Source organism: Pleurodeles waltl, chromosome 10 (assembly GCF_031143425.1).
Source record: "Pleurodeles waltl isolate 20211129_DDA chromosome 10, aPleWal1.hap1.20221129, whole genome shotgun sequence".
In the NCBI taxonomy this organism is placed as follows: Eukaryota; Metazoa; Chordata; class Amphibia; order Caudata; family Salamandridae; genus Pleurodeles; species Pleurodeles waltl.
Window position 1 is genome coordinate 934,629,589 of NC_090449.1, and position 23,521 is coordinate 934,653,109.

At 47.0% G+C, this 23,521-nt stretch overlaps 1 protein-coding gene across 2 annotated transcripts in view; it reads right to left on the minus strand.

Annotated features, from left to right (window-relative positions):
* Nucleotides 1-23,521, minus strand: part of LOC138260842 (tachykinin-like peptide) — a 171,899-nt gene that overhangs the window by 56,948 nt on the left and 91,430 nt on the right. The window lies entirely within an intron of this gene.

Sequence of the window (23,521 nt, forward strand, 5' to 3'; positions counted from 1 at the left end):
TGGACATTCATGATGGACGGACTTGACCCTGTCATTCCAGGTGTATATTACATTTGTGGGCATAATGCCTATTATCGTCTTCCAAAGGGATGGTGGGGGAGATGTTATTTGGGTATAGTGTTCCCAAAAGTTTATCAGCTGGATGACGTATCGATGATTCAAAAGACATCTGGATCCCATCGTATCCAGAAAAGAGAGACCGCAGCTGCTGTGGTAGGTGATATATTTGGAGCCATGATTCCTTCACTGGGAGTTGTGCTGAATTCCATCAAAATAAGAAAGTTGTCTACTATAGTGGATAACATGTTGACAAAGTTTTCAGGTGCTATAATCCTGATGGATGCTGAACTTGCAGCGGAAAGAGCTATGACTCTTCAAAATAGGCTTGCTTTAGACATTCTTTTAGCAAAGGATGGAGGTGTTTGCAAAATGCTTGGTGCAAGACACTGTTGTACCTATATACCCGACAATAGTGTGAAAATTAAAACTATGCTTGCTAATCTAACAAAAGAAAGTGCAGATTTGAAGGAACTGAAAGAACCAGGAGTGTGGGAGAAGGTGGGAAAAGGACTTGCTTCAGTGGGACATTGGATTGGGGGAATTTGGAATGGAATATTATTAAAAATAATAGAGGGAATTTTAATAGTGATAATTTGTGTATTTGGAATTTGGGGAATAAAAACGGGGAATAATAATGATTATGGAAAGAATTAAAAGAAGAAAGGAGGAGAAAATTATGAAAAGAATGGCAGAAGAATACAAAGCACAAACTAGGGGAACTAAAAGGAAAAGGGAACTGACAGAATTTTAATGGAATAAAATTTGTGGGCTAAATTTGTGTGATGACAAGTAGTCATCAGAGGAGGGATTGATGAAGCAGAAAATGAAGGTTTTGATTTATTAACACATAAACGTAGTGTGAAATTATCCTGTGTGACATTAACCGAACTAATAAAGATTGTACGGGGACAAAATGTGCCCTTAGAGTAGTTTGCCAACATTTATAAGCGTGCTTTATATAACGTGGTGTATTAGAATTGCACTAATCCGACATAATCATAAACGTGTGCTACGATTTGCTTGTTTGAAATGCTTTAGCTTAGCATTACTTTAGCGGAGGCTTTGGCCTAGTGGCCTGGTCTCACGGTTTAGATGTTCGTATTTTTCCAATGTGCTATTAAACGTGTATTTCTGCTTGAAGCTGTACTTTTCCACAGAAACTGTTCACATGCTTATCTGCAAGTTTCGTGCCAGCATGGCATATTTTCTCTTTAATTCAAGGTCGACTTGCAGGTGCGGACAATGGAGGCTCTGAAAGTGAGCTAATTGATAGACAATGTTGCGATTTGCGTACCCATCTCCAAGGATAATGTATGCTTAAGTAAAAGCTTGAGGACTGTCGTTTTTGATTGGACAATTTGAAGGTAACCTATGAACCCTCCAATGGAGACCCTACTGGATTCGAACTGTTGTCTATAAAACCCAGGTGCACGAGAAGAAGTTAGCCATTACTAGCCATTGCGCTATTAGAGGCCATTACCCGGACACGACGCCATTTTGAGAGACTTTGATGCTTTCTCTAGTCGAGAGAAAGAGACTTTAATGATTCTTGCCCTAGAGACTTTAACTTTGATTTGTCCCTTTGCATGAAGTAGTAGTCTTAACTTGCCGCCGTGAGGCAATTGCCCCGTTCACCCCTGCCCCTTTGTCCCGTCCCATGCTGATCGAGAAACGGTACCTGTGAGACGAAGACTTCCTTGTATGCTGATCGTAATTGGTAAATATGAAAGGAAATTGTAAAATTGCATTGTGTTCCTTTTAGGTAACCAACTGCTGATTTTGATAAGATCCCTAGCTAGGAGTTTTCTAAATTTATGTTGCTAAATTGTTTTTGCATGAAGTCCCACATGCCGATGTTAATTTGAGGTTAGATGAGGATTCCATATGTTGCACGATGCAATTTGAGATCTTGTTATGCTGACTAAATGTACGTAATTAGCCCATTACAGATTATCGTATTAGTGCTTTGCATTGCTATTATCGAATGCCTTGTGATTCAAATGCTACATAGATTACACTTGTTTCGACGATATGGACAGCTATTAATGTTCATTTATGTTTATCATTTGGTGTTGAGACACATCTATATTGTGCTAGCTTTGTTAATATAGGGAAATAAATTCACTAACTTTGCAATAAACTGGTGTGGTTATTCCTGGCTGAAAGGTCAGGGTTCGCCGAAATGTATTCTGGATTAATCATTAAGTGTTATGTTGATCAAGGTATTGCTTCTGTACGTTATTGATTATTGATCTGATGCGATTGATCGATTAAGAGTACAGAGAGTTCCCACTTAGTCAAAAGATTCATCGGCCTAAAGAGCGTCCGAACACAGGTAAATTGTTACTACGGTTCGCTCTATCACCCTTCAGACAGTGAATGATAAAATACTGCACCTCCCAGGTATCCTGTGCAAAACAATACAATTCAATGTGAGTTACACCGTTTATGCTTCATAGCGTGCAAACATGCATTAGAAAAACTGAACAAAATTCAAACATAAACGCTGAACACAGACCTCCCGCATGCATCGTGCAAACAGTAATATACAATGTGTAACAAATGCCCAAATCAAATGGATGAGTAAATGCAATGTGTATCAAGGTGTGAAAACCAAAAGGCAAAAGTATACTCCAAGGAAGAACCTCCCCAATGTAAAAAAGAAAGAGAAAAATTAAAAAAGTAAAAAGAAAGATAAGTGTCAACTATCCAAATACTGAAATGTGTATAAATGATATGTACAACAAATATCAGCGCACCAAATATTAAGATTCCTAAAGCAGTATAAAATGAGGTATGGGCGTAGAACTCCACTCTGCCAACAGAGTAAGTGTGAAGTTCCCATATTCCACTCTCTAGCACAGAGCAGAGTTTGTTTGTGCTTGTGAGATTGGGTTTTAGGCACTCTGTCACAAGCACAACGATGCTCTTGTGCCACTAGCGAGCATGCATGAGATCTTGCTTTACCTCACATTGCTTCCAGCCACGTCGGTGGTCAAAACAGGCTGCTCATGAGTGTGTAATCATTTCTGAAGTAGATGTTCTGCTCCAGAGCCACTAAATCTAGTCAGAAAAACTCGATTTTCTTCTCCAATGGACCCTGCAATTTGTTTTTCAGATTGAGAAGGCTCTTTTTTTCAAACAGGAAGGATGTGTGTCAGAGACTCCAACATCCTGCTCCTGTTCAGCAGGCTCTACCCAGTGCTTTGTCCTTCCCCTGGTAACTTTTCACTTGGATTTCAAGGCGGAAGGATAACTCTCTTTGTTTCCTGGATATACCTTTGGTTTAAGGAATTTATTTTTATGGAATCATCATCCAAGTATGTTCTAAAACTATATTGAATAAGGGTGTTGTTGTTTGTTTGCCTGGGCATGCATCAGTATTTATTTGTACCTTAATTTGATGTAAAATAAATAGATAGTGGTGGGTGGCCGTGAGTTTAAGTATAGGCCTAGTAATTATTTATTTTGCATTTCATTGATTTTTCATTTTTTGTAAAGAAAAAATGTTGCACAGCTCATTACCTTTTCTACATTTTTCCATTTGCAATATTATTTTAGTATGTGGCCTAGATTTCTAGAGGGCCAATAAGCCAGTCGTCTCAGACCAGTGCTAGTAGTCATCAGTGTATGCAAAATGTGCATATATTGTGGGGTAATAATACTGATGGCATAAGAGGATGTTGTTTGACCATATGGATAGCTGGCAGTCATTTTGTGCATGCTGCCAGTGTCCCTTGCCACAGGCGTGCATGTGTTCTTTGTTCTCCATGCTTCCTCCTTGCTCCTTGTTGCTGTTGTTTGACCATGTGGATGGCTGGCAGCCATTTTCTGCGTACGCTGTGCACCCAGTGTGTCTTTGAGTTGACATAGGCTTACATACAAACATTGTTAATTATTATCATTACATTTCTTTTATTTATATTTTACTGTTTATTTTTTTCTTTTAATTTACATTTTTTGCCATTTGTTATTTAATTTTTTTAATTTACTTTTTTATTTAAATTTTCATATTTTAGTTTTATTTTTTTTAGATTTTTTCACTTTTCAAATTTCTTTATTTTAATTTAAAATGTATTTTTTAAATCTTTTTTTACTTTTTTTATTTTGTATTTTAACTTTTTTACATTTTTTTAAAATATATTTTTTATGTTTATTTAGGGTTTTTTAATTCTGCATTTTTCCATACTCTATCCATTCAATCTATTTAATTCCTCCATACATCCATACATCCACCAAAGCATTTCCCTTGGACCACCTACCACTACAGGTTATTTTCTTTGAAGGATTATTCCATTTACCCATGCACCTCTCTCTGACTACAACAGGTGTCTCCTAAAACAGATATAAATAAAGCAAAGAGCTAGCTCTGTCTGTTGTGTCACATTTCATTAATTACATATTTTTCTTGCATGGTTGTTTTTAGATGTACAAGAGAAGAGACCTCAGATCACCCACAGTACTGCCAAAGAGAAGGACCTACCGTTATTTTGGTCCACAGGCACAAAACTCTTCCACTTGTGCATCTTGGTGCCATTGCCAACCTAGAGCTAGTTATGATGCCCCCAAAGACAATTACTCCTGAGAAAGTGGCCAGTGAGAAGAAGCAGCGTTCCACCAGTGGCATGCCAACTGCAACCTTTTCGGGAGACCTGTGCCTGGGAGCACTACCGCATCAACAGCACCATCCCAACCCAAATCTAAGATCATGTCTATCAGTGAGGAAACCACTGCAATGGTCATGACCCCAACGAGCAGTGATGTTGAATTGGATTGCCCCTTTCACAATCGGTTCAGGAAACAGAGCAAAGTGGACAGCAGCCACAGCCAGATCTTCCGGAAGCTGGAGCAGGAGAAGAAGTCGAGCTTTCTGTCTAGCAAGAACCTTCGTTGTTAGAATCAAAGGCTCCACGATCTCAAGCAAGAAAAAGGAAGGGTACTACTACTTCACCATCTTCTCCAAGCACCACTTCTGATGATGATGATAGGGACATGCAGTGGGAGACGCCACGAGAGGCAAGGGAAAAAAAAAGTTCCAGAAAGCTTTAGAATCATGGATGGGGATGATGGAGACACAGTCACTGTAGAAGATAGCACAGAGGAGTCCAACATTACTATCCAACCTGCTCCGAGGGATGTGGCACAGACAGCACCCCCATCTCTCATATTTGTAAGGCCCCAGCAGGGACCTGCACCAACCCCTACCTCAGTACAGGTATGCACTGAAGAGAGACAATCAACACACCCATGACCACCTACATTCGGTTCTTCTTCAGGCATTGGCCCAATAAGAAAGTACTTCTTCCCAGTTTGGAACTTTTTTTACAATTAGCAAACAGGACGAGAACATTGCCATATGTTGCATTTACCATGCAATTGTTCAGCGAGGTAAGACTGGTTCAAATTATGGTACTGGAGGCCGGACGACTCATATGAAAAAACATCACGCAATCTGGTGGCAGCAGCACCTTAAACAAATGGCTCAATGTGGTTGCGGTGGTGAAGGTGAGGAGAGCCAGGAAACATCAGCTACACCTGGGCAAAGCACAGTGGAAGGTGAGGAGGAAGAGGGGAACATTAACCTCACGCAAAGCAGCCCTGTCCCCAGCAGTGTGCCAGAATCACCCACCTCAGCGACCTCACAATTGCAAAGGATGACTCAGAGTCAGATCGAGACACCAAAGCATATAGTGACTGCACCACCACGACATGCATGAGTCTACCATCACCTACATCTCAAAAATCGTCTGCATCAGTGGCCCCACAAAAAAAGTAAATCGAGGCTACAATTATGGGCATGTTTAAGCATGAGGGGCAATAGGACCTCAACCACTCAACTGCACTTTTGTACAATGGCAAGCTGGCAAAAATGATGGTGCTCGACATCCTCCCTTTTTCTTTTGTGGAAGAGGTGGGATTCTTTGAGTCTGAGGCAGCTCTCTGCCCAAAATGGAAGGTTCCAAGCCTGACTTATTTTGCCAGACTTGCTGGTCCAGTGCTGCATCACAATGTGCTGCAATTGGTTGGACAAGCTTTGCAGTACCTGACAACAGAAATGTGGGCCAGTTGTCAGGCGACTTATTACATGTGCATCACTGCACACTGGATCTCCTTTTTGAGGGAAGAACAAAAGATATTTACAGGTCTTAGCCCTGAAGAAATGTTTAAGAGCCTTCACAGTAGCCATGTTTGCCATGGAGAAGTCACACACAGCTGCAAAATCTTTGAGGAATTAAATTGCAAGTTGTCTGAATGAATGCCACCCAGAGGACTTCGAGTTGGATTTGTTGCCACGGACAACGGCAGACGGTGACTATTTCAGGGTCCTGTGTTTGGTGCACTGCATCAACTTGGTTGTGTAAGACTTTCTTAAAAAACAAGACATACGGCCTCATTATGACCCTGGCAGTCCGAAGACCACCAGGGCCACGGTGGCAGTCTCACCGCTGACGGGCCGAAGGTAAAGACCGCCACATTATGAGTGTGACAGGTTGGCCTCTGCTAACCCTCCACATTCCCACCTGTACCGCCAGGATGGTTGAACAGCCGGGCAGGAGATTAGCATCTCTGACCTGGCGGTCCAATGAACACCACCAGTGGTCTTAGGAGTTGGCTTTCAACCAGGGTTTCCGCAGCAGTAGCACCACCACGAAAACCCTGGTGGAAAGGCTACCGGTGACAGGAAATTTCTTTCCTGTCACCGGCAGATGACTCCCCCACCGCTCCTGCAAGCCAATAATCCATCCCAGAACCCCCACCCCTCCTTCCAGTACAGCGCCCCCACCCCCTTCTAGTACAGCACTCCCCTCACCCTACCCACTGGCCCCCCCTTCTAGTAAAGCGCCTCACCCCCTCCCCACATACACACACAGACACCCACCCGCATACACCCATTCACGCACCCCGCATACACTCATTTACCAACACTTACATACACGCATTCACTCACAAGTATCCATACGCGCATTCACTCACAAGCATCCTTGCACGCACTCACTTCAACAATCATACATGCATTTAAACACGCATACACATACCCATACACACTTACATTCACACATGCAGACAAAACTCACTCACACACGCACACACAACACGGATGATCGACTTACCTTGTCCAGCGTGGAGGTCGTCTGGCAGGGAATAGGAACAGGCGCTTCCACCTCCGGCAGCGCCCCTCCATCAGGACACCGTCAGGCCATATTATAGGCCGTAATACGGCTAGAGGAGTCCTTTTGGTGGGGCGGGGCTGGTGGTGGAACCCCCCATGTGCCTCCAACTGCCAGCACGACTATGAGAGGATTTCCGCCCAAAATTTGGCAGAAATCCTGCGGTACTCGTAATATGGTGGTCGGCAGACCGCCAGCACTGGCAGTCTTGTAAAAAGACCGCCAAAGTTGTAATGAGGGCCATAGTCAGCAACATACTGTCCTCCTGCAGACACATTTTCACTCATTTCAGCCATTCTTTTAAAGCCTGGAAACAGTTAAGGATTATTCAGAGTACTAGTTAAAGCCCTGCTACAGGATGTGACAACACATTGGCGACATATTAAATGTTGCAACATCTGTTTGAGCAGTACAAACAGATCAATGACTATGGCCCTCATTATGACATTGGCGATAAATCCCACTTACCGCCACACTGACGGCCCCCAACTTACTGCCGCCGTGGTGGATATCCGTTCACCATATTATCACACACACACACACCAATCCGTCAGTATTCAGCCACGGACAGAAATCCGCCAGCCCAAAGGTCAGTGATAAACTGGTGGTATCAAAACCCACACCATTACGCCAACAGAACTACGCCCACCACATTATGACCCACAAATTACCATGGTGGACATTCAACGGCGGTAAACCATTGGCGGTACATACCGCAGTGCTCACAATGGACACCCACATACAAAGCAACACCACATTGGACAATTCAAACAACACACACCTGACACCCATACACACACCACACCCACACACCCACGCCCCTATAAAACACACACCCACATTACACACAACCCTTTACAAATAACAATTACTGCTAGGAGATTGACACCAAGACCACTGACACAACTCGAGCCACACACTATTCACACCTATACACCACTCACGCACTACACATCACACACCCCAACACATTACCCAACACACCGTCACCAACACACCTCACATAACACCCATGGCACCACAAAGACACCCCTATTTCACAGAGGAGGAGCTAAGGGTCATAGTGGAGGAAATGATCAGGGTAGAGCCACAGCTGTTTGGAGCAGAGGTGCAGAAGATATTTATAGCTAGGAAGATGGAGCTATGGCGGAGAATCGAGGACAGGGTCAACGCCGTGGGACAGCACTCGAGAACTAGGGATGACAACAGGAAGAGGTGGAAAGACCTATGAGGGAAGGTACGTTCCATAGCAGCAAGACACCAGCTCGCGATCCAGAGGACTGACGGTGGACCCTCACCTCCTCCCTCACAACTCACAGCATGGGAGGAGCAAGTCTTGGCATTACAGCATCCTGAGGGCCTGGCCGGAGTCGGAGGAGGACTGAACTCTGGTAAGTCAACTCTCTACTACCCTCACTCCCCTACCTGCATGCCATCACATACCCTCACCCTCACTCCCATCACTCCACTACTTCCCACACATTCCACCATCACATCTCAATCATCCCAATGCCAAGCCCTGCATGCTGTACCAATGCATGGACATCCCTCACAGCCCTGCATGGACACTCATCACTAAAGCATGCACACCATAGAGAACTAACAATCCCACCATAAACTATCATACACAGGTGAAAGCTGCCAGGGCAAATCCAACTAACGAGGGGAAGCCACGGATGTACATTATGTCAGACACAGAAACCTAAACACATCATTTACATCCCCGCAGGTACGCCAGTCAATGTCAGCGGAGAGGAGGTGCCAGCAATATCCAGTCCCCCAACTGAAGAGGCCCACAGTTATCAGCAGCTCTGGTCTTCAGGATCTGGATGACATACCTGGCCCATCAGGGACCACTGGACAACAGGTTACCCAGGCCCAGTCACACACCACCACAGAACCTCCCCCATCAGGAAATGCCACCACAGCACCCATCCAGCGTAACCATACCTCTGTCCCCAGGACATGTCGATCAGCAGTGTGTCCACCTCTACAAGGACCCTAGGGCACACCTCACCTCCATGACAATCAGGGACCTGGGGTCTGTGGCAGTGGGCACACAGTTCAGGTGACAGAGGCACAAGCCAACAGGGACACTGGGAAGACTACTGTGCGCCAGGGGGAGGACAGGACCAGGGAACCGACTCTTCAGGAGGCTCTTGCAGAGATCCTGGGAGCTTATCAACATTCCCAGGACACAATGGGCCAGATCCTGGACAATGTGCAGGAGAACAGGTGGCTGCAGGATGGACAGTACAAGGGGATCAGGGAGGACTTGCAGGCTATTAACAACACACTGATCTCCATTTCAGGGGTGCTGGCAGACGTGGCCAACATAATGCAGGAGGCAGTCTCACGCCAGCGGGCCCCTGCCACTAGTCAGACATCTGAACAGCCTTCCACTTCCGCTGCCGCTAGTGGCCAGGAGGCTCCGCCACAGGACTCCATCATCACCCCATGCCATTGCACTTGCCCTGCATATATTAGCACTTCAGTAAATACCCTTTGAAAAAAACATTTTGGAGTATGTCATGTATATCAAATATGTATTCATTGTAACAGGTACAAACATTGCAAATCAGCTGTACAGAGAATTAGCATAGATTAATGATTTGTACCTGGCTGTAGTGATCATGCCAGGAGAATATATGAGTTCGCCAACATCTGCAAAATGAATTGCCAGAGGGAACTGTAACTGGGCCTAGAAGCTGAAAATATCAGCATGCCATTCCCACACAATTTAAAACAAATGTCATAGAAATGTGAAGTAACACTGTCCTACCTGTGTGTCATTGGAAGTATTGTTGGATCACATTTGTTCTGTTGTCCTCATCCTCTGCCTCCTCAGCCTCACTGTCCACAGGGTCTACTGCTGCCACACGGGCATCTCCAGCCCCCTCCTCCTGCAGGAATGGGACATGACATCTGAGGGCAAGGTAATGTTACACGCAGCATGCCACCACTATCTTTGGTGAGTAGCACACGGATCCACCTGTTAGATAGAGGCACCGGAACCTGCCCTTCAGGAAGCCAAAGGTCCCTTAAATGATCCTTCTGGTTTGCCCATGTGCCTCATTATAACGTTCTTCTGCCCTTGTCCTGGCATTCCTCACAGGGGTCAGCAGCCATGATAGGTTTGGTTAGCCAGAGTCACCTGCAAATATTGAGGGACAATATTTAGCCGCACACCATCCTATATGGCCCACACCATACCCATACATCAACATATACTGGGTGGGAACCAGGGCTCACCTATCAGCCACACCCAGTGCCTCTGTAGTTGGCCCATCACATTTGGGATGCTGCTATTCCTCAGGACAAAGGCATCCTGCACCGACCCAGGATACTTAGCATTGACATGGGAGATGTACTGGTACGCCGAGCACACCATCTGAATATTCATAGAGTGGAGACTCTTACAATTCCTGTACACCTGTTCATTCTGGTGGGGGGAACAAATGCAATATGTGTTCCATCAATTGCCCCAATTATGTTGGTATGTATCCCATTGCATAAAACTCGGCCTTCACTGTGGCCAAATCCTCAACCTGGGGGGAAACAATGTAGCTGCACATGTGTTATATCAGGGCACACAACACTCTTGTCAACACTATTGAGAGCATTGGCTGAGACATTCCTGCTGCCAAGCCCACTGTCACTTGGAAAGAACCAGTTGCCACGAAATGGAGTACAAATAGCACTTGCACAAGAGGGGGGACCCCAGTGGGGTGACGGATAGCAGATATCAGTTCACGTTCCAATTGGGCACACATCTCTATGATTGTGGCCCTATCAAGTCTATAGGTGAGGATAATGTGCCTGTCCTCCAGTGTTGCCAAGTCCGCCAGGGTCCTGTACATAGGCGTATGCCTCCATCTCCTATTCATCCGCAGTGGTAGTAATCCAAGGGATAAAATGTGAGGAGCCGGTCACAAACTGAACAATGGAACTAGGAAATAACTTTGCATCCTGTAAACATGAAATGGGTCATTGTGATTTTTCCAATATGTGCTAATATCTCCTGTGATGCAGCATTATTACAGGGCCTGTACCCCCTCTCCCCCCGAAATGGCGTCTGCCTGTCCTGTGTGGAGGGACAGGTGGAAGAGAGGTAATTCCGCTGACTTTGTGTGCCATTGCGCAAGGCAGTCGGGAACCGACGTGCAAATCCTCATTGGTTAACATTGGGCCCTATGGGTTACAGTGGCCAATAATGATCTACGCCGGCGGTGACGCTATGCACCGCTGTGAGAGAGCAGGGCTGATTGCAGAGCCCCCCTAACTTTTTGCCCCCATTTTCCACTTTTTGCTGGTGTTTTCCTGACTCTGATGGTGACCTGGGTACTGCTAACCAGTCCCAGGGCCTGTGCTCTGTGTAAAATCAGTATGCAAATTAGGCTAATTATAATAAGTCAACCTACCTATAAGTCCCTAGTATATGGTAGGGCATGTAGGTTTAGGGACCCCAGAATAGGTAGTAGGTGCCCAGTGTCATTTTAAAGGCAGGCCTGCCTTGCTGGCTGCTTTTAAACTAAAGTTATATGCAAATTCGACTTTGGAATTAAAAGTAGTTCCAAAGTCTTAAACTACCTTATTTTTACATATAAGTCACCCCTAAGGTGTGCCCTATGTGCCCCTAGGGCTGGGTGCCATGTAACTATAAGCAGGGACCTTATAAAAATAGTTTTATAAGCCCTGGTGAGGTAAAACGGCCAAATTCGTTTTCCATCATTGTAGTGAATGGTGTCCATGGGCTAGAATGGGGAGACTTTATTTTAATTTAAAAAATCCCCTTAAGTAACAGAATCCAGAAGTTTGGTATCAAATTAATTGTTATAATAAATCCCACAACTTCCAGTTGTTGGATTTAATATAACTTGTTCAGGTAAAGAGTTTTAAACTTTAGCTCAAAAGTTGCCAACTTCAGCCCTGCAGTGTTTTTGCTGCTGTGCCCTGATTGGCCAGCCTCTGGCAGCCTGGCCAGGTTGCCTTGATGAGATGTGAAGTGGCCTGGCTCCACACACAGAGATGTGCCTGTGGGAAGATATCTCCCCTCAGCAGATGGTGAAACCGGAAGGGGAAGGGCTGCCAAACTGGTCTTCAAAGGCAGAGAAGGACATCTGGAGCAACCCAGCAACACACTCACATCCTGCAAACCCAGACAATTAGGTGCCCCCTTGATTAGATTAGGATAGGGCAGGAGAGGGGTGTGTTTAGGATTTTTAGCCACACCAGTGGGTGAGCTCAGCCAGATGTAACCTCCAAAAATCACTTTCACCCATGATGGCTTTTTGAGGAATGTTGCTCCCTGGGATTGATTTTTGCCACACTTCCCAGGAAGTGGTCATCACAAGGAGAAGGACCCTGCACCTGATTGGAGAACCAGGACCCCCCTGTTTTTCACCCAGGAGCAGTGATAAAACTGGGAGACCTGCACCCACACCTCTGTTCCCTACCAGATCCCTATCAGATTCCAACAAGGCAGAACTACAGGAGAAGAAGGACTGTCCTGCTGGACCTCTGACCTGTACTTGGACACTGCACTCTGGAGGAGTGCACCAGCTGCACACTTGGACTTCACCACTAAAAGGACTTTACCTGTCTTCTACTGCTTAAAGAAGGGACTCCCTGTTTGCTACAGGTACAAAGGAGCTGCCCAGAGTCCCCTGCATCAAGCCCTGCAAGCAGAGCCCAGCTGACCAGCGTCCATTGGCCATTTGAGGATTCTGACCAGGTGCATTCTGGGAATTGTAGTCCTAACTCCCAAGGAGCAACTCAGAGCTTCTGGAACTTTGGATCAAGTTGTGGACACTTCAAGGATACAAAAAGGACCTCTGGAAAAAGATCCAGAAGTTTGGAGATGTTTGGAGCAACTCCATAAGTTGAAGAGGTGCATTGTGGGAGTTGTAGTCCCAGACCCCAAGAGGCACACCACAGCCTCTGAACCCTTGGCTGGTGCTGTGGATCACTTTCCTGAATCAAACACCTCTGAAAGTAAGTGTGACAGTGTTACCTCTAAGGGTGGACTGAACTCTGGACTTTGTTCCTTTCCAGTGTGACCTTTTTAACCCTTTGAGCGCTGGTTGCTTCTATGCACTGGAAAGCATTAATTCTTCAAGAAATCATATCTCCGGTTCTCTTTATTCGATTTTATTCGTTTTGGTGTAATTTTAAAAATAAAAATATAGTCTATTTTTGTAAATTGATTTTGGATTTTTGAACTGCTTCCTGTGTTTTATTTGATTACTGTTTTGTGATATTTGAATGCTTTACGCTTTGTCTCCTAAGTTAAGCCTTGTCGCTCGTTGCCAAGCTACCAAGGGTTGACATGGGTTTAATTTACTGAGACTTAACTGCACCTAAGTGGAGGTTAGTGGCCTATTGCTAAGTGTAGGTACTTACCTGCCTTTACCAATAACCCATTTTCCAACAACCGCCGTGGATGTGACCGCCATTGTCAATCTGATTCCTCACTTGTTACCTGACCTTCTATAGGAGAGGACCTACACTGCATGTGCTGCTATGACCTGTGTCTAGAACCTACCATGGCCCGTGTGACCAGGGAAAGGGCCCCAGCCTTCACTTTGGAGGAGTTGGAGAGACTGGTGGATTGGGTCCTTCCCCAGTATGGACTGCTGTATGGGCCTCCAGACCAACAGGTGAGTAAACTGTGAGCACGATGCATGTGGCATGAATGCATGGAGTTTTGTGTGTGAAGGCCTCATGTAAGGGGGGTGGGTGGATGTCCTGTTGGCGGCGTACAGGTTGTGTGTTGGGCCATGTGTGTGTAAATGGTGATGTGAAGGGGTATGGTGGGACAAATGTGTAACAGGCAGGACTGTTTGTCTAAATCTATTTTCCTGTGTGTATTGCCTCTGCAGGTCACTGCCCATCAAAAGAAGGGTTTATGGCATGCCAACGCCAAGGAGGTGCGGACCCTGGGGGTCTATGGCAGACGGAGCACCCACAGTCGCAAACGGTGGGATGACCTGAGATACTGGCGCGGAAGACGGCGGAGGCCCAGCTGGGGATGGCCTCCCAATGAGGAAGGGGTGCCAGTGGAACCCTGACCACCATGATGGCCCACATACTGGCAGTAACCTATCCAGAGCTGGATAGGCACTTGAGGGCATCACAGCAGCCACAAGGGGGTGAGTACAGTGCCCATCATTACAACTTATGCATGGTAGGGTGATATCCGGGTGGGGGATGTGTGTCAGTGGGTCCCGCTAGGCCAGGCCTGACATTGCAGCGTAGGTCCCCTGGTGGATAGGGAACATTTTGCTACCTATCTCGTAGGCATCCACTACTGGTCAGGGCTGCGTGGGTCCCAGGTGTGCTGTATTTGGCGGTGTGTGCCCCTCCCCATGCCTTAATGGCTAACTATTTCTCTAGTAGTGCAATGCATATTGTGTAGGCCTGTTCCCTGTGTGTGAGTGTGCTGTGTACGCCAACAGTGGTGTTGATGCAGCCATTTGCCCACAGTATCCTTTGTCTCTTCCCCCTTTTCTTGTTTTGTCATCCTGTCATTATGTGCATTTGCATCATCTGGTGGAGGAGAAGAGGCACTGGTGACGGAGGGAGCTGCATCCCACAGGAGTCCATCGACGCTGAGGGCACCAGTGGAATGGAGAGAGAGGGGAGCACCACAGCGGAGACTGGAGGGGACAGTTCTGACACAGATACCTCCTCCGATGGCAGCTCCCTGGTGGTGGCGGACACTTCTGTGACCATCCTAGCTACAGGTACAGCTGCCACCCCGTACCAGCACCGCCCTCCGTGCAGCCCCTCATTGAGTTGCCTGTGCCCGCACACCCAGGAGGGTGGGCATCTCCTTCACCCCGGGCATCTCAGGTCCTGCCCCAGTTAGCCCTGCTGCCCTGGTTGAGAAGGCTATTGACCTCCTCAGATCCATCTCTGTAGGGCAGTCAACCATTGTGAATGCCATCCAGGGGCTGGCAGCCCAGATGCAACAATCTAATGCATTCCTGGAGGACATTTACACTGGATTGGCGACCCAACAGAGATCGATTCAGGCTCTGGCCTCCTCTCTGATGGCAGCGATTGTCTCTGTTTCTACCGTCCCCCCTCCAACTTCCACTGTCCAGTTCTATTCCTCTCAACCCCAACATATCCCAAGCACACATACAGACAAGCATGCACACAAGACAACACTCAAGTGTCACATCCAAACACCACACTTTATCCCACAGGCACTCACACAAACACCATCAAATTGCAGACAAACCAACATCCACTATTTCCACTGTCTCTCCCTCCTCCCCCTCCACCACCTCCTCTCTGCCACGTCTTTCCCTCACACCTGCATGTACTAAATCACCATCCACTACCAGCATCATCACCACACCAAGCAGACCACACACCTTACTGTCAGACACCTCCACAACAGCCATGCACATGTTCCTGTATCCTCTCCCACTGTGTCTGTCCCCACCTCCTAAGGTACACAAACGAAAGCACTCAGGCACCCAACAGCCATACACTTCACAACAGCATACAGCCCATGCACCTGTACCCAAAAGCAGCAGACAGACACCTCTAAAAACCACTCCCTCATCCTCCACTCCCTTCCTTCTCCCTCTTCCCATCCCAATGTCCCTAAGAAACGTTTTCCTGTCCACCATTGACCTCTTCCCTCCCCCCCCCATCCTGCACGTATGGCTAGGGTATCACAAACCCAGCGAAGAACCTCAGCCACACAGTCCATGGGCCCAGTCCTAACCGCACCCCATTGTGGCGGAAAGGGATCCAGGCTACATTTACTGAAGGGGAAGGAACCTGCACCAGCCAGCCTAAAGGGGAGGGAGACTGCCCCAGCTGGCAAGAAGGGCAAGGGGCCTGCACCTGCCACACAAAAGGCCAAGGAGACTGCCCCAGCAGGCAGGAAGAGCAAGGAGCTTGCACCAGCAGGCAAGAAGAGCAAGGATCCAGCACCAGCAGGCAGGAAGAGCAAGGAGCCTCACACCTGCATGTACTAAATCACCATCCACTACCAACATCATCACCACACCAAGCAGACCACACACCTCACTGGCAGACACCTCCACAACAGCCATGCACATGTTCCTGTATCCTCTCCCACTGTGTCTGTCCCCACCTCCTAAGGTAAACAAACGAAAGCACTCAGACACCCAACAGCCATACACTTCACAACAGCATACAGCCCATGCACCTGTACCCAAAAGCAGCAGACACCTCTAAAAACCACTCCCTCATCCTCCACTCCCTTCCTTCTCCCTCTTCCCACCCCAATGTCCCTAAGAAAAGTTTTCCTGTCCACCATTGACCTCTTCCCTCCCCCCCCCATCCTGCACGTATGGCCAGGGTATCACAAACCCAGCGAAGAACCTCAGCCACACAGTCCATGGGCCCAGTCCTAACCGCACCCCATTGTGGCGGAAAGGGATCCAGGCTACATTTACTGAAGGGGAAGGAGCCTGCACCAGCCAGCCTAAAGGGGAGGGAGACTGCCCCAGCCGGCAAGAAGGGCAAGGAGCCTGCACCTGCCACACAAAAGGCCAAGGAGACTGCCCCAGCAGGCAGGAAGAGCAAGGAGCCTGCACCAGCAGGCAAGGAGAGCAAGGATCCAGCACCAGCAGGCAGGAAGAGCAAGGAGCCTGGACCAGGAAGTGTGATGGATCCCCCACCACCAACCATGGTTGTGCAGCATTCCGAGGTTGCAGGGGATGGGCAGGAGCCTCCCCCCACCAGCAGCACCACCACTGTGCAGCTGTCACCGCTGATAACGGTGTGTAGTCCTGCCTCCATGGGCTGCTGTGTGGCCTGTCCACTCCAGAACCAGTGGCTATGACACCCACCTGAAAAACTGTGGCCCATCACTCCCCAGGATCAAGCACAGGGCAGGGTTGCCCCCTCTAGAACCAGTGGAGATGACACCCACATTAGAGACGGTGGCCTTACACTCCCCAGGATGAAGCACAGGGCACGTTTTCCCCTCCAGAACCAGTGGGTATGACACCCACCTGAGAGACTGTGGTCCGTCACTCCCCAGAATGAAGTGCATGGCATGTTGCCCCTTCCAGAACCAATGGTCTTGTTACATCTCCCGGCTGAGGTGCCCCCCAACCCCCATCCCCCTGAGGTGCCTGCCTATTTACCAATTGATGCCCTTGCAGTGTTCTCTCCGTGTTGAAGCAGGTGACATGTGTGGCCTTGGACTTTGGCCTGTGGCCATGTGGCCCACAAAAATTGAGGACTGGGCTGTGTCCCTTTTTCAGTACATATGTATATATCTATTATTTTGCCTAACATTATTTCTACTGCATTGATCTTCTTACAAACACTTTGGTGAAATAATTTTGTCCTTGCATTATTCAGCCGAGTTACAGGGTCAAATTGTTTTTGTAATGCATCTTCTTGTGTGTATGGTGTGTGTGTGTGGAGGGTTTGCTGTGCGTGTGCGTGTCACTCTCTTTTTCCTCCCCCCCTCCCTTGTGTGCTAGGTGGCTGTACTCACGGTCATCGTCTTCGACGACATTGGTGTTCATGGTGGAGCAGAACGTAGAATATCATAGGAAAAACATGCAGTTATGGTTCCATGGCAGCGTAGTTCTTCCCTGTGTTTCACTTCTGAGCTGTGTTTCTGCCAGGCTTTTGATGTCGTTGATACCACCACGGAAAAGGTGGCAGATTCTGTTGTTGTAATATGGTGGGTGGAACACTGACTTCTGCCTGGCTGTAGGCGGCTACCACTGTGGTGGCTGTTGTTTCTGCCTTGGCGGTCGGTGTGGTACATTGGCTGTCTTTCGTAGGTCTTTCTGCCATGGTCATAATTTGACAGCAGTTACCGCCAGGCTGTTGGCGGTATTGCCGCCACTTTATCACCGACCGCCAGGGTCATAATGAGGGCCTTTGTCATTGAAAGAGGAGCTGATGCAACTGGGAGAGCTATGACCATGGATTTTTTTTTTTAAACCAGATTTTATTAGGATTTTAACATTGTTGATACTTCTCATACATATGTTCCCTCAGCGGTACAATTCGTACACATGTTTTATCTGTGTAGCAATGTCATCGAACAATCTGGCTTGGTAGCATCTAAATGTTTAAGCAGAATTAATATTAACAACAATAATAACAAACCCCCCTCCCGGCCCCTCCCTAACCCCTTTGCCCGAGAACCATGTTCCAACATTGATAGTGTTCCCTAAGGGACTCATGTAATGTTTCAAAAGTAATTAGATATATTTAGGTAGAGTTTGGTCTACTATTTTGTCAACATAGATTTGGGTGTGTATTCTGGCCTTTGATTAACAGCTGAGAGCCATGTCCCCTGTTATCGTTTGTTATCCTGCCCGTGTTGTTACTAACTGAGGGAACCTTAGGGCGCTGTTTCTGCTCTAAGTGTATCCATTATTACTTCCTATCCCTCTGACAATTCCGGAGGTCTGATCCCTCTCCTAGTTTCCCGTTGGAGAAGCATTCCCTCCGCGTTTGCCCATTTAAGTAATTCGCTTTTCCAAGCTGGTGTTCTGGGGCCCCAGGGATTTTTCTCTTGGATGGAATCTCTCACTTAGCCAATGTTAAAGCTAAGTCCTGGAATCTATCTGTGGTTTTGTGTTTAGTTGAGTGAGTAAAGGCGTGTAAGAGACAGTTATCCAAGGAGCAGGTCACTTTCCAACTCAGTAGGTGCGTCAGGGTCCGGCAAACCTCCGCCCAAAAGGGTACCAGGGTAGGACAATCCCAGAACATGTGGCTGAACTCAGAGCTGATCAACCCGCATCTCGGGCAACACTCTGTAATTTTACCAAAGTACTTATTTATGCGGGCTGGGGTCAGGTAGGCTTGGTGCAGTACGTAAAAATGTATAAGTTTAAATCTAGCGTTTCAGGTTGCTTTGGGAAGGTTCCTCAAGATGTGTCCCCATTTTTCTTCCGGGATATCACGGCTGAGATCTTTTTCCCACTTTTGTTTGAGAGAAATCAAGGGTGCTATACTGTCTGCTCTCATCAGCCCGTAGAGCGTTGAAACTACTTTAGATTTATCATTTGGGGATGTTAGATATGTACAGATCGCTTGTGAACGGGGTTCTGCGCCCTTCTTTCGCCAGTGTTTATAAATGTTGGCCTTTAATGCCCCATACATTAAGAAGTGTCTCGCTGGAATGTCATATTTCGTCCTGAGGGTCTCGAACAATATCAGTTTGTTATCCCTAAAAAGCATTCCCACTGTGTTAATCCCGGCTTCCGACCAATCTTCTAGCTCAAGCCGAGCGCCTCCCCACGTTATTGCTTGCAAGGACATAAGGGGAAGCTCCGTGGAGTGAGGAGTTTCTACTCTGTTCCTGCGTAGAAAGGTCTTCCAGCACCAGGCTAGGATTTTTAATTCTGGAGAATCTTGCTTCCCAACACCAGGGGTCCCCAGGAGTATCCCAAACAGCTTAGCCTCCTGTGGGTGGATACCCACGCATTCATTTTTGCAATTATTCTGTCTGAGATCCAGTGGGCCAACCATTGTAGTTGTGCCGCCAGATAGGAGGTCTCAAAGTCAGGGGCTGCCATGCCTTCATCGTTGATTGCCTTTGGAGTTTTGTCAGGGCCACTCTCCTCCTACCTTTTCCCCGTATAAATGAAATTACCATGGTATCCAGTTCCTTAAAAAGGGTCTTAGGAATCCAGATCGGAAGTACTGAGAAATGGTATAGCAATCTCGACAACACAATCATTTTAAGAATCGCAATTCGTCCAGCCACTGATAGTGGCAGAGTTTGCCAGAATGCCATAACAGTTTTTATGGAAAGGATTGTGCCACCAATATTGCCATCTAGAATATCCTGGGAGTCATGGTAAACTTTCACTCCTAAATAGGGGATCCCGTTCGGTGACCATCTAACCAAACCTAAGTTCAGGGGTGGTAACTGCTGTTCTTTAAGTGGGAACAAAACTGTTTTATCCCAATTCACTTTTAATCCCAAGTGACCTTCAAAGCTGGAAAGCATTAGATGTACTAGTGGTAGACCTCTTTGGATATCCTCCATAAATATTAAAAGATCGTCTGCATAGAGGGCTATATGGTGTCTCTTGCCCCTAGCTTGTATACCTGGTCCTCCCTCTCCCGCTCTAGCCGCAGCAGCCAGTGGTTCCATTGCCAGGGCAAACAATAGAGGAGAGAGAGGCAACCCTGTCTCGTTCCGCACTCAACTCTATACATGTTGGATATTGTGTGTCCTGTGCAGACTCTGGCAGAGGGGTCAGTATAGAGTAGCTTCACCCAGGTGATATATTCGGGTCCAAGTCCGAGTTTGGACATAACTGTGTAGAGGAAATCCCAATCCAGGCTATCAAAAGCCTTTTCTATATCTACTGCTAAAATACCCGAAGACGTGGCATTGGGAGCCAGGTCTCTCATGATACCTATTAGTCTACAGATATTCCCAGCTGTTCTGCGCCCTGGTATGAATCCTGCCTGGTCGGGCTGTATCAGGGAGGGCATCAGTGGGAGGAGTCTGGATGTCAGGATCTTACTAAGGATTTTATAGCCAAGGTTCAACATGGAGAGAGGTCTATAAGCTCCCACCCTTGTTGGGTCATTGCCTGGCTTGAGAAGGGGAACTATAAGTGCTTCGCGGGAGGATTCCGGCAATAGGCCCTGGTCCGTAGCGGTATTATATATATTTTCTAATCTCGGAGAAAGGATATCCGCCAAGGTAGTATAAAATTCGATAGGGAAGCTGTCTGTGCCAGGCGATTTTCCTCTGGCCATTCCTTTCATGGCCTCAATAATTTTGGCTAGTGTGACGTTCCCTTCAAATGGTTATGTGAGTTCAGGGTCTAAAGATTTTAAATGTAATTCCGTTAAATAGTCTTCAGTTTGTTCTCTGTTAAGATTGAGTCTTTTTTTGTATAAGCCCTCGTAAAATGGCATAAACTGGGTATTAATCTGTTCTGGTTCGTATAGGTGGGTCCCCATATCCGAGGTCAAGTCCATAATGGGGGGAGATCTATCGGATTGTGAAACCACCCACGCGAGGAGTCTGCCCGCCCTGAGGTAATTTTTGCAATCAAAGCATCTAAGGTGTTCAATGCAATGAGCTACCTCGTTCCTAAGGTCCTGCATTGTGTTTTGTAGGTGAGGGTTAGCAGGTCTGTCTTTCTCTGCCTCCCTTAATTTGGCCTCAGCTCGTTCCGTGTCACCCAATAAGGTCTGGCGTACCCCCACTGTCTCTGCTATGCACTTCCCACGCATTACCACCTTGAAGGCACCCCATTCCACCAGTGGATTAGCAGTGGCTGCGTCATTGCGTCATTGTCCTAAAAATATTGCAACATACTTTGGCGGAGCTCAGCCCGAAAGGAGGCATCTTCTAATAGTTCGGGCTTGAGCCTCCACGTGGGGATACGGGGAACAATATATCCTCATTTCAGAGTTAATAAAAGAGGGTTGTGGTCAGAGAGTGTGCGGGACAGATATTCTGTGTCTGGAATTTGTGAGTATACATCAGGTGAGCAGAGGAAAGCGTCTAATCTTACATGTAGTTCATGAAGACGCAAGAAAAAAGAGTAGTCTCTAAAAGTGGGGTGCAATCTACGCCAGGCATCAATTAGGCCCCAATTTGTTTGCCAGGTGGAGAATTGTTGAGCTGTTCTCACCAGGGGGGAGTTGGGCAGGGGAGGGTGTGATCTGTCCATGTTAGGGTCTCCCACGCAGTTAAAATCTCACCCCAGTATCACTGAGGATTGTAAGTACGATGCTAGTAAATTAGTTAGTCGTGTAAGAAATTCTCCCTGATCAGTGTTGGGTGCATATACATTAATCAAGGCCAATTCCCTGTCCTCTAATCTGCCCTTGACTGCCACAAATCGCCCTTCAGGGTCTATAAAGTTATCTGATATTTGGAAGGGAACTCCCGCTCAGATCCAAACAGAGTGCCTCTCGAATATGCAGAATAGTAGGTATAGTATGTATGACCCCTCCATCTTTTCTGGAGGGCCTTACCCTCTGTCTGTGTCAAGTGGGTTTCTTGGAGCATGGCTATTTGAATTCCCCTCCTCTGTAGGTATGATGAGACCTTGTATCTCTTAACCAATCAGTGCATACCCCTGATGTTCCATGTAAGGAACTTGTATGATTTTGGCGTTGTCATTTTGATAACTTTTCCCCCCTGGTCAGGGTGAGCCCCAAGGGGTAGAGGCTTGCATGTCTCTCCTTCATGCTATTGGTATCCATGAGCAAATCCTTCGTTTTAGTAAGGGTTCTCGGAAACTTATCTAAACCCATAGTAATCCCCAAAACTGTGGTTACCCAACTCCCCAACCCCAGGACAAAAGTAGAAACCTCTCTCACCCAAACTAGTGAAAAAACGTTAACCAGTCCATCAATGTGGGTGGTGCTCTGAGGTGGAGTCGAGAGCATAGCAAAGCATCCTCTCCCGACCCTCGGGAGGTTATCATACTGGGATTTCATACCCCCAATTCTGTGTTCAGTGCAGATATTTGTAGCCTGGCGGGTTACTCTGCAGCATGGTCAACGGTCATTGATTTGGATATAGGTGTAGCATGCATTTTCTTCCTCAGGTTTTTGTGTCTCTGCGGTTATGATTTCCTGATTGTCCATCAGATGATGATGTCTGAAGTTCCCGGCGTCACATCTGGACCCTGCTTGTCCGATGCGAGCTCGAGTTCCGATTCTTGCTCCGATTCAGATTGTTCTATGTCGTTTTGGGATTGTTTGGGGGATCCGTGATCTGAGCCGCTGAGGGAAGCAGCCGCCGCCATAGCTTTTTGTCTTTCTTTCAGAATTTCTAGAGGGGATGGGCTGTTCCGTCTACTGGAATTATTTTGTTTTCCTTTGCGGTCCGAGTGATGCTTTTCGGGACTGTGGTTCTTATCTCCGGTTGGTTGTGCGTTGATCCAGCTCTAAGTCTCTTCCACCGTGTTGAAGAATTGCGCGCCAGATGTGGTTACTATTCTTAATCTGGCCGGGAACAACATCCCGTAATGAACCCCCATTTTATGGAGTTTTTGTTTGGCTTCCCTAAAGGATGCTCTCTGTCTCTGTACTTCTTTAGAGAAATCAGGGAAGATACGGATCACGTGGTTGTCAAACATGCAATCTACTTTCTTCCTGCTTTGGCTTAGTAGGTAATTCCTATCTCTGTAATGGAGCAATCTGGCTATTACTGGTCTAGGAGGAACTCCTGGCGGGGGGTGTTGGGACCCTTTGGGCTCTTTCTATAGCAAAGAACTGGGATAGACCATCGTCTGTCACTTTCTCCTTAAGCCATTGTTCAAGGAATTCTACCAGGCTTGACC